Raw genomic sequence first — 11,995 nt, 5'->3', positions numbered from 1 at the left:
ATGTGCATTATCTATGTACTGTGACATCACTATGTGCATTATCTCTGTACTGTGACATCACTGTGTTTATTATCTCTCTACTGTGACCTCACTATGTGCATTATCTCTGTAATGGGACATCACTGTGTTTATTAACTCTCTACTGTGATCTCACTATGTGCATTATCTATGTACTGTGACCTCACTAAGTGCATTATCTCTGTACTCTGACCTCACTATTTGCATTATCTCTATACTGTGACATCACTATGTGTATTATCTCTGTAATGTGACATCACTGTGTTTATTATCTCTCTACTGTGACCTCACTATGTGCATTATCTCTGTACTGTGACCTCACTATGTGCATTATCTATGTACTGTGACATCACTATGTGCATTATCTCTGTACTGTGACCACACTGTGCATTATCAATGTACTGTGACCTCACTATGTGCATTATCTATGTACTGTGACATCACTATGTGCATTATCTATGTACTGTGACATCACTATGTGTATTATCTCTGTAATGTGACATCACTGTGTTTATTATCTCTCTACTGTGACCTCACTATGTGCATTATCTCTGTACTGTGACTTCACTATGTGCATTTTCTATGTAGTGTGACCTCACTATGTGCATAATCTATGTACTGTGACCTCACTATGTGCATTATCTCGGTGCTGTGACACCACTATGTGTATTATCTCTGTAATATGACATCACTGTGTTTATTATCCCTGTACTGTGACATCACTATGTGTATTATCTCTGTACTGTGAAATCACTATGTGTATTATCCCTGTACTGTGACCTCACTATTTGCATTATCTCTATACTGTGACATCACTATGTGTATTATCTCTGTAATGTGACATCACTGTGTTTATTATCTCTGTACTGTGACATCACTGTGCTTATTATCTCTACTGTGACATCAATATGTGTATTATCTCTGTAATGTGACTTCACTGTGTTTATTTTCTCTCAACTGTGACCTCACTATGTGCATTATCTATGTACTGTGACCTCACTATGTGCATTATCTATGTACTGTGACCTCACTATGTGTATTATCTCTGTAACGTAACATAACTATATTTATTATCTCTGTAATGCGACATCACTATGTGCATTATCTCTGTACTTTGACATCACTATGTGCATTATCTATGTACTGTGACATCACTATGTGCATTATCTATGTACTGTGACATCACTATGTGCATTATCTATGTACTGTGACATCACTATGTGTATTATCTCTGTAATGTGACATCACTGTGTTTATTATTTCTCTACTGTGACCTCACTATGTGCATTATCTATGTACTGTGACATCACTATGTGCATTATCTATGTACTGTGACCTCACTATGTGCATTATCTATGTATTGTGACCTCACTATGTGCATTATCTCTGTACTGTGACCTCACTATGTGCATTATCTATGTACTGTGACATCAATATGTGCATTATCTCTGTACTGTGACCTCACTATGTGCATTATCTATGTACTGTGACCTCACTATGTGTATTATCTCTGTACTGTGACCTCACTATGTGCATTATCTCTGTACTCTGACCTCACTATGTGCATTATCTATGTACTGTGACCTCACTATGTGTATTATCTCTGTAATGTGACATCACTGTGTTTATTATCTCTGTACTGTGACCTCACTATGTGGATTATCTCTGTAATGTGACACCACTGTATTTATTATCTCTCTACTGTGACCTCACTGTGTGCATTATCTATGTACTGTGACCTTACTATGTGCATTATCTATGTACTGTGACATCACTATGTGCATTATCTCTGTACTGTGACCACACTATGTGCATTATCTATGTACTGTGACCTCACTATGTATATTATCTATGTAATGTGACATCACTATGTGCATTATCTATGTACTGTGACATCATTATTCGCATTATCTCTGTACTGTGACCACACTATGTGCATTATCTATGTACTGTGACCTCACTATGTCCATTATCTTTGTACTGTTACCTCACTATGTGCATTATCTATATACTCTGACCTCACTATGTGCATTATCTATGTACTGTGACCTCACTATGTGTATTATCTCTGTAATGTGACATCACTGTGTTTATTATCTCTGTACTGTGACCTCACTATGTGGATTATCTCTGTAATGTGACACCACTGTATTTATTATCTCTCTACTGTGACCTCACTGTGTGCATTATCTATGTACTGTGACCTTACTATGTGCATTATCTATGTACTGTGACATCACTATGTGCATTATCTCTGTACTGTGACCACACTATGTATATTATCTATGTAATGTGACATCACTATGTGCATTATCTATGTACTGTGACATCATTATTCGCATTATCTCTGTACTGTGACAACACTATGTGCATTATCTATGTACTGTGACCTCACTATGTCCATTGTCTTTGTACTGTTACCTCACTATGTGCATTATCTATATACTGTGACATCACTATGTGCATTATCTCTGTACTGTGACATCACTATGTGCATTATCTCTGTACTGTGACATCACTGTGTTTATTATCTCTCTACTGTGACCTCACTATGTGCATTATCTCTGTACTGTGACCTCACTATGTGCATTATCTATGTACTGTGACCTCACTATGTTTATTATCTCTGTAATGTGACATCACTGTGCTTATTATCTCTGTACTGTGACCTCACTATGTAGATTATCTCTGTAATGTGACATCACTGTGTTTATTATCTCTCTACTGTGACCTCACTATGTGAATTATCTCTGTACTGTGACCTCACTATGTGCATTATCTATGTACTGTGACATCACTGTTTGCATTATCTCTGTACTGCGATTTCACTATGTGCATTATCTATGTACTGTGACCTCACTATGTGCATTATCTATGTACTGTGACCTCACTATGTGCATTATCCCTGTGCTGTGACATCACTATGTGTATTATCTCTGTAATATGACATCACTGTGTTTATTATCCCTGTACTGTGACATCACTATGTGTATTATCTCTGTAATGTGACATCACTGTGTTTATTATCCCTGTACTGTGACATCACTATGTGTATTATCTCTGTAATGTGACATTACTGTGCTTATTATCTCTACTGTAACATCAATATGTGTATTATCTCTGTAATGTGACTTCACTGTGTTTATTTTCTCACTACTATGACCTCACTATGTGCATTATCTCTGTACTGTGACCTCACTATGTGCATTATCTCTATACTCTGACCTCACTATGTGCATTATCTCTATACTCTGACCTCACTATGTGCATTATCTATGTACTGTGACCTCACTATGTGTATGATCTCTGTAATGTGACATCACTGTGTTTATTATCTCTGTACTGTGACCTCACTATGTGCATTATCTCTGTAATGGAACATCACTGTGTTTATTATCTCTCTACTGTGATCTCACTATGTGCATTATCTATGTACTGTGACCTCACTATGTGCATTATCTCTGTACTCTGACCTCACTATGTGCATTATCTATGTACTGTGACATCACTATGTGCATTATCTATGTACTGTGACATCACTATATGTATTATCTCTGTAATGTGACATCACTATGTTTATTATCTCTGTACTGTGACATCACTATGTCTTTTATCTCTGTAATGTGACATCACTGTGTTTATTATCTCTGTACTGAAACCTCACTATGTGGATTATCTCTGTAATGTGACACCACTGTGTTTATTATTTCTCTACTGTGACCTCACTATGTGCATTATCTATGTAATGTGACCTCACTATGTGTATTATCTCTGTACTGTGACATCACTATGTGCATTATCCCTGTACTGTGACCTCACTATGTGCATTATCTATGTACTGTGACATCACTATGTGCATTATTTCTGTACTGTGACCACACTATGTGCATTATCTATGTACTGTGACCTCACTATGTGTATTATCTATCTACCATGACATCACTATGTGCATTATCTATGTACTCTGACATGACTATGTGCATTATCTATGTACTGTGACCTCACTATGTGCATTATCTCTGTACTGTGACTTCACTATGTGCATTATCTATGTACTGTGACATCACTATGTGCATTATCTCTGTAGTGTGACATCACTGTGTTTATTATGTCTCTACTGTGACCTCACTATGTGCATTATCTCTGTAATGGGACATCACTGTGTTTATTAACTCTCTACTGTGATCTCACTATGTGCATTATCTATGTACTGTGACCTCACTATGTGCATTATCTCTGTAATGTGACATCACTGTGTTTATTATCTCTGTACTGTGACCTCACTATGTGTATTATCTCTGTAATGTGACATCACTGTGCTTATTATCTCTGTACTGTGACCTCACTATGTGGATTATCTCTGTAATGTGACATCACTCTGTTTATTATCTCTCTACTGTGACCTCACTATGTGCATTATCTCTGTACTGTGACCTCACTATGTGCATTATCTATGTACTGTGACATCACTATGTGCATTATCTCTGTACTGTGACCACACTGTGCATTATCAATGTACTGTGACCTCACTATGTGCATTATCTATGTACTGTGACATCACTATGTGTATTATCTATGTACTGTGACATCACTATGTGTATTATCTCTGTAATGTGACATCACTGTGTTTATTATCTCTCTACTGTGACCTCACTATGTGTATTATCTCTTTACTGTGACTTCACTATGTGCATTTTCTATGTAGTGTGACCTCACTATGTGCATAATCTATGTACTGTGACCTCACTATGTGCATTATCTCTGTGCTGTGACCCCACTATGTGTATTATCTCTGTAATATGACATCACTGTGTTTATTATCCCTGTACTGTGACATCACTATGTGTATTATCTCTGTACTGTGACATCACTATGTGTATTATCCCTGTACTGTGACCTCACTATTTGCATTATCTCTATACTGTGACATCACTATGTGTATTATCTCTGTAATGTGACATCACTGTGTTTATTATCTCTGTACTGTGACATCGCTGTGCTTATTATCTCTGTAATGTGACTTCACTGTGTTTATTTTCTCTCAACTGTGACCTCACTATGTGCATTATCTCTGCACTGTGACCTCACTATGTGCATTATCTCTGTACTGTGACCTCACTATGTGCATTATCTCTGCACTGTGACCTCACTATGTGCATTATCTATGTACTGTGACCTCACTATGTGCATTATCTATGTCCTGTGACCTCACTATGTGCATTATCTCTGTACTGTGACATCACTATATGTATTATCTCTGTACTGTGACATCACTGTATTTATTATCTCTGTAATGTGACATCACTATGTGCATTATCTCTGTACTGTGACATCACTATGTGCATTATCTCTGTACTGTGACATCACTATGTGCATTATCTATGTACTGTGACATCACTATGTGCATTATCTATGTACTGTGACATCACTATGTGCATTATCTATGCACTGTGACATCACTATGTGTATTATCTATGCACTGTGACATCACTATGTGTATTATCTCTGTAATGTGACATCACTGTGTTTATTATTTCTCTACTGTGACCTCACTATGTGCATTATCTCTGTACTGTGACATCACTATGTGCATTATCTATGTACTGTGACCTCACTATGTGCATTATCTATGTATTGTGACCTCACTATGTGCATTATCTCTGTACTGTGCCTCACTATGTGCATTATCTCTGTACTGTGACATCACTATGTGCATTATCTATGTACTGAGACATCAATATGTGCATTATCTCTGTACTGTGACCTCACTATGTGCATTATCTATGTACTGTGACCTCACTATGTGTATTATCTCTGTACTGTGACCTCACTATGTGCATTATCTCTGTACTCTGACCTCACTATGTGCATTATCTCTGTACTGTGACCTCACTATGTGTATTATCTCTGTAATGTGACAACACTGTGTTTATTATCTCTGTACTGTGACCTCACTATGTGCATTATCTATGTACTGTGACCTTACTATGTGCATTATCTCTGTACTGTGACCTCACTATGTGCATTATCTATGTACTGTGACATCACTATGTGCATTATCTCTGTACTGTGACCACACTATGTGCATTATCTATGTACTGTGACCTCACTATGTGTATTATCTATGTAATGTGACATCACTATGTGCATTATCTATGTACTGTGACATCATTATTCGCATTATCTCTGTACTGTGACCACACTATGTGCATTATCTATGTACTGTGACCTCACTATGTCCATTATCTCTGTACTGTTACCTCACTATGTGCATTATCTATATACTGTGACATCACTATGTGCATTATCTCTGTACTGTGACATCACTATGTGCATTATCTCTGTACTGTGACATCACTGTGTTTATTATCTCTCTACTGTGACCTCACTATGTGCATTATCTCTGTAATGGGACATCACTGTGTTTATTATCTCTCTACTGTGTCCTCACTATGTACATTATCCATATACTGTGACCTCACTATGTGCATTATCTCTGTACTGTGACCTCACTATGTGCATTATCTATGTACTGTGACCTCACTATGTTTATTATCTCTGTAATGTGACATCACTGTGCTTATTATCTCTGTACTGTGACCTCACTATGTAGATTATCTCTGTAATGTGACATCACTGTGTTTATTATCTCTCTACTGTGACCTCACTATGTGAATTATCTATGTACTGTGACCTCACTATGTGCATTATCTATGTACTGTGACATCACTGTTTGAATTATCTCTGTACTGTGATTTCACTATGTGCATTATCTATGTACTGTGACCTCACTATGTGCATTATCTATGTACTGTGACCTCACTATGTGCATTATCCCTGTGCTGTGACATCAATATGTGTATTATCTCTGTAATATGACATCACTGTGTTTATTATCCCTGTACTGTGACATCACCATGTGAATTATCTCTGTAATGTGACATCACTGTGTTTATTATCTCTGTACTGTGACATCGCTATGTGTATTATCTCTGTAATGTAACATTACTGTGCTTATTATCTCTACTGTGACCTCACTATGTGCATTATCTCTGTACTGTGACCTCACTATGTGCATTATCTATGTACTGTGACCTCACTATGTGCATTATCTCTGTACTCTGACCTCACTATGTGCATTATCTATGTACTGTGACCTCACTATGTGTATTATCTCTGTAATGTGACATCACTGTGTTTATTATCTCTGTACTGATACCTCACTATGAGGATTATCTCTGTAATGTGACACCACTGTGTTTATTATTTCTCTACTGTGACCTCACTATGTGCATTATCTCTGTACTGTGACCTCACTATGTGCATTATCTATGTAATGTGACCTCACTATGTGTATTATCTCTGTACTGTGACATCACTATGTGCATTATCCCTGTACTGTGACCTCACTATGTGCATTATCTATGTACTGTGACATCACTATGTGCATTATTTCTGTACTGTGACCACACTATGTGCATTATCTATGTACTGTGACCTCACTATGTGTATTATCTATCTACTGTGACATCACTATGTGCATTATCTATGTACTGTGACCTCACTATGTGTATTATCTATCTACTGTGACCACACTATGTGCATTTTCTATGTACTGTGACCTCACTATGTGCATTATCTCTGTACTGTGACTTCACTATGTGCATTATCTATGTACTGTGACATCACTATGTGCATTATCTCTGTACTGTGACATCACTGTGTTTATTATCTCTCTACTGTGACCTCACTATGTGCATTATCTCTGTAATGGGACATCACTGTGTTTATTAACTCTCTACTGTGATCTCACTATGTGCATTATCTATGTACTGTGACCTCACTATGTGCATTATCTCTGTACTGTGACCTTACTATGTGCATTATCTCTGTACTCTGACCTCACAATGTGCATTATCTATGTGCTGTGACCTCACTATGTGCATTATCTCTGTAATGTGACATCACTGTGCTTATTATCTCTGTACTGTGACCTCACTATGTGGATTATCTCTGTAATGTGACATCACTGTGTTTATTATCTCTCTACTGTGACCTCACTATGTGCATTATCTCTGTACTGTGACCTCACTATGTGCATTATCTCTGTACTGTGACCTCACTATGTGCATTATCTCTGTACTGTGACTTCACTATGTGCATTTTCTATGTAGTGTGACTTCACTATGTGCATAATCTATGTACTGTGACCTCACTATGTGCATTATCTCTGTGCTGTGACACCACTATGTGTATTATCTCTGTAATATGACATCACTGTGTTTATTATCCCTGTACTGTGACATCACTATGTGTATTATCTCTGTACTGTGACATCACTATGTGTATTATCCCTGTACTGTGACCTTACTATTTGCATTATCTCTATACTGTGACATCACTATGTGTATTATCTCTGTAATGTGACATCACTGTGCTTATTATCTCTACTGTGACATCAATATGTGTATTATCTCTGTAATGTGACTTCACTGTGTTTATTTTCTCTCAACTGTGACCTCACTATGTGCATTATCTCTGCACTGTGACCTCACTATGTGCATTATCTATGTACTGTGACCTCACTATGTGCATTATCTATGTCCTGTGACCTCACTATGTGCATTATCTCTGTACTATGACATCACTATATGTATTATCTCTGTAATGTAACATCACTGTATTTATTATCTCTGTAATGTGACATCACTATGTGCAATATCTCTGTACTGTGACATCACTATGTGCATTATCTATGTACTGTGACCTCACTATGTGCATTATCTATGTACTGTGACATCACTATGTGCATTATTTCTGTACTGTGACCACACTATGTGCATTATCTATGTACTGTGACCTCACTATGTGTATTATCTATCTACTGTGACATCACTATGTGCATTATCTATGTACTCTGACATGACTATGTGCATTATCTCTGTACTGTGACCACACTATGTGCATTTTCTATGTACTGTGACCTCACTATGTGCATTATCTCTGTACTGTGACTTCACTATGTGCATTATCTATGTACTGTGACATCACTATGTGCATTATCTCTGTACTGTGACATCACTGTGTTTATTATCTCTCTACTGTGACCTCACTATATGCATTATCTCTGTAATGGGACATCACTGTGTTTATTAACTCTCTACTGTGATCTCACTATGTGCATTATCTATGTACTGTGACCTCACTATGTGCATTATCTCTGTACTGTGACCTCACTATGTGCATTATCTCTGTACTCTGACCTCACAATGTGCATTATCTATGTGCTGTGACCTCACTATGTGTATTATCTCTGTAATGTGACATCACTGTGCTTATTATCTCTGTACTGTGACCTCACTATGTGGATTATCTCTGTAATGTGACATCACTGTGTTTATTATCTCTCTACTGTGACCTCACTATGTGCATTATCTCTGTACTGTGACCTCAATATGTGCATTATCTATGTACTGTGACATCACTATGTGTATTATCTCTGTAATGTGACATCACTGTGTTTATTATCTCTCTACTGTGACCTCACTATGTGCATTATCTCTGTACTGTGACTTCACTATGTGCATTTTCTATGTAGTGTGACTTCACTATGTGCATAATCTATGTACTGTGACCTCACTATGTGCATTATCTCTGTGCTGTGACACCACTATGTGTATTATCTCTGTAATATGACATCACTGTGTTTATTATCCCTGTACTGTGACATCACTATGTGTATTATCTCTGTACTGTGACATCACTATGTGTATTATCCCTGTACTGTGACCTTACTATTTGCATTATCTCTATACTGTGACATCACTATGTGTATTATCTCTGTAATGTGACATCACTGTGCTTATTATCTCTACTGTGACATCAATATGTGTATTATCTCTGTAATGTGACTTCACTGTGTTTATTTTCTCTCAACTGTGACCTCACTATGTGCATTATCTCTGCACTGTGACCTCACTATGTGCATCATCTATGTACTGTGACCTCACTATGTGCATTATCTATGTCCTGTGACCTCACTATGTGCATTATCTCTGTACTATGACATCACTATATGTATTATCTCTGTAATGTAACATCACTGTATTTATTATCTCTGTAAGGTGACATCACTATGTGCATTATTTCTGTACTGTGACATCACTATGTGCATTATCTATGTACTGTGACATCACTATGTGCATTATCTATGTACTGTGACATCACTATGTGCATTATCTATGCACTGTGACATCACTATGTGTATTATCTCTGTAATGTGACATCACTGTGTTTATTATTTCTCTACTGTGACCTCACTATGTGCATTATCTCTGTACTGTGACATCACTATGTGCATTATCTATGTACTGTGACCTCACTATGTGCATTATCTATGTATTGTGACCTCACTATGTGCATTATCTCTGTACTGTGACCTCACTATGTGCATTATCTATGTACTGTGACATCACTATGTGCATTATCTCTGTACTGTGACCACACTATATGCATTATCTATGTACTGTGACCTCACTATGTGTATTATCTATGTAATGTGACATCACTATGTGCATTTTCTATGTACTGTGACATTATTCGCATTATCTCTGTACTGTGACCACACTATGTGCATTATCTCTGTACTGTGACCTCACTATGTGCATTATCTATATACTGTGACATCACTATGTGCATTATCTCTGTACTGTGACATCACTGTGTGCATTATCTCTGTACTGTGACATCACTGTGTTTATTATCTCTCTACTGTGACCTCACTATGTGCATTATCTCTGTAATGGGACATCACTGTGTTTATTATCTCTCTACTGTGACCTCACTATGTGCATTATCTCTGTACTGTGACCTCACTATGTGCATTATCTCTGTACTCTGACCTCACTATGTGCATTATCTATGTACTGTGACCTCACTATGTTTATTATCTCTGTAATGTGACATCACTGTGTTTATTCTCTCTCTACTGTGACCTCACTATGTGAATTATCTCTGTACTGTGACCTCACTATGTGCATTATCTATGTACTGTGACATCACTGTTTGCATTATCTCTGTACTGTGATTTCACTATGTGCATTATCTATGTACTGTGACCTCACTATGTGCAATATCTATGTACTGTGACATCACTATGTGTATTATCTCTGTAATATGACATCACTGTGTTTATTATCCCTGTACTGTGACATCACTATGTGTATTATCTCTGTAATGTGACATCACTGTGTTTATTATCTCACTACTGTGACCTCACTATTTGCATTATCTCTATACTGTGACATCACTATGTGTATTATCTCTGTAATGTGACATCACTGTGTTTATTATCTCTCTACTGTGACCTCACTATTTGCATTATCTCTGTACTGTGACCTCACTATGTGTATTATCTCTGTAATGTGACATCACTGTGTTTATTATCTCTGTACTGTGACATCCCTATGTGTATTATCTTTGTAATGTGACATTACTGTGCTTATTATCTCTACTGTGACATCACTATGTGTATTATCTCTGTAATGTGACATCACTGTGTTTATTATCTCTGTACTGTGAAATCACTTTGTGTATTATCTCTGTAATGTGACATTACTGTGCTTATTATCTCTACTGTGACATCACTATGTGTATTATCTCTGTAATGTGACATCACTGTGTTTATTATCTCTCTACTGTGACCTCACTATTTGCATTATCTCTATACTGTGACATCACTATGTGTATTATCTCTGTAATGTGACATCACTGTGTTTATTATCTCTGTACTGTGACATCACTATGTGTATTATCTCTGTAATGTGACATTACTGTGCTTATTATCTCTACTGTGACATCAATTTGTGTATTATCTCTGTAATGTGACATCACTGTGTTTATTATCTCTCTACTATGACCTCACTATGTGCATTATCTCTGTACTGTGACCTCACTATGTGCATTATCTATGTACTGT

Source organism: Phyllobates terribilis, unplaced genomic scaffold (assembly GCF_046119375.1).
Source record: "Phyllobates terribilis strain yellow unplaced genomic scaffold, ASM4611937v1 Scaffold_3__8_contigs__length_932513732, whole genome shotgun sequence".
Classification (NCBI taxonomy): domain Eukaryota; kingdom Metazoa; phylum Chordata; class Amphibia; order Anura; family Dendrobatidae; genus Phyllobates; species Phyllobates terribilis.
This window is presented reverse-complemented; position numbering follows the sequence as displayed.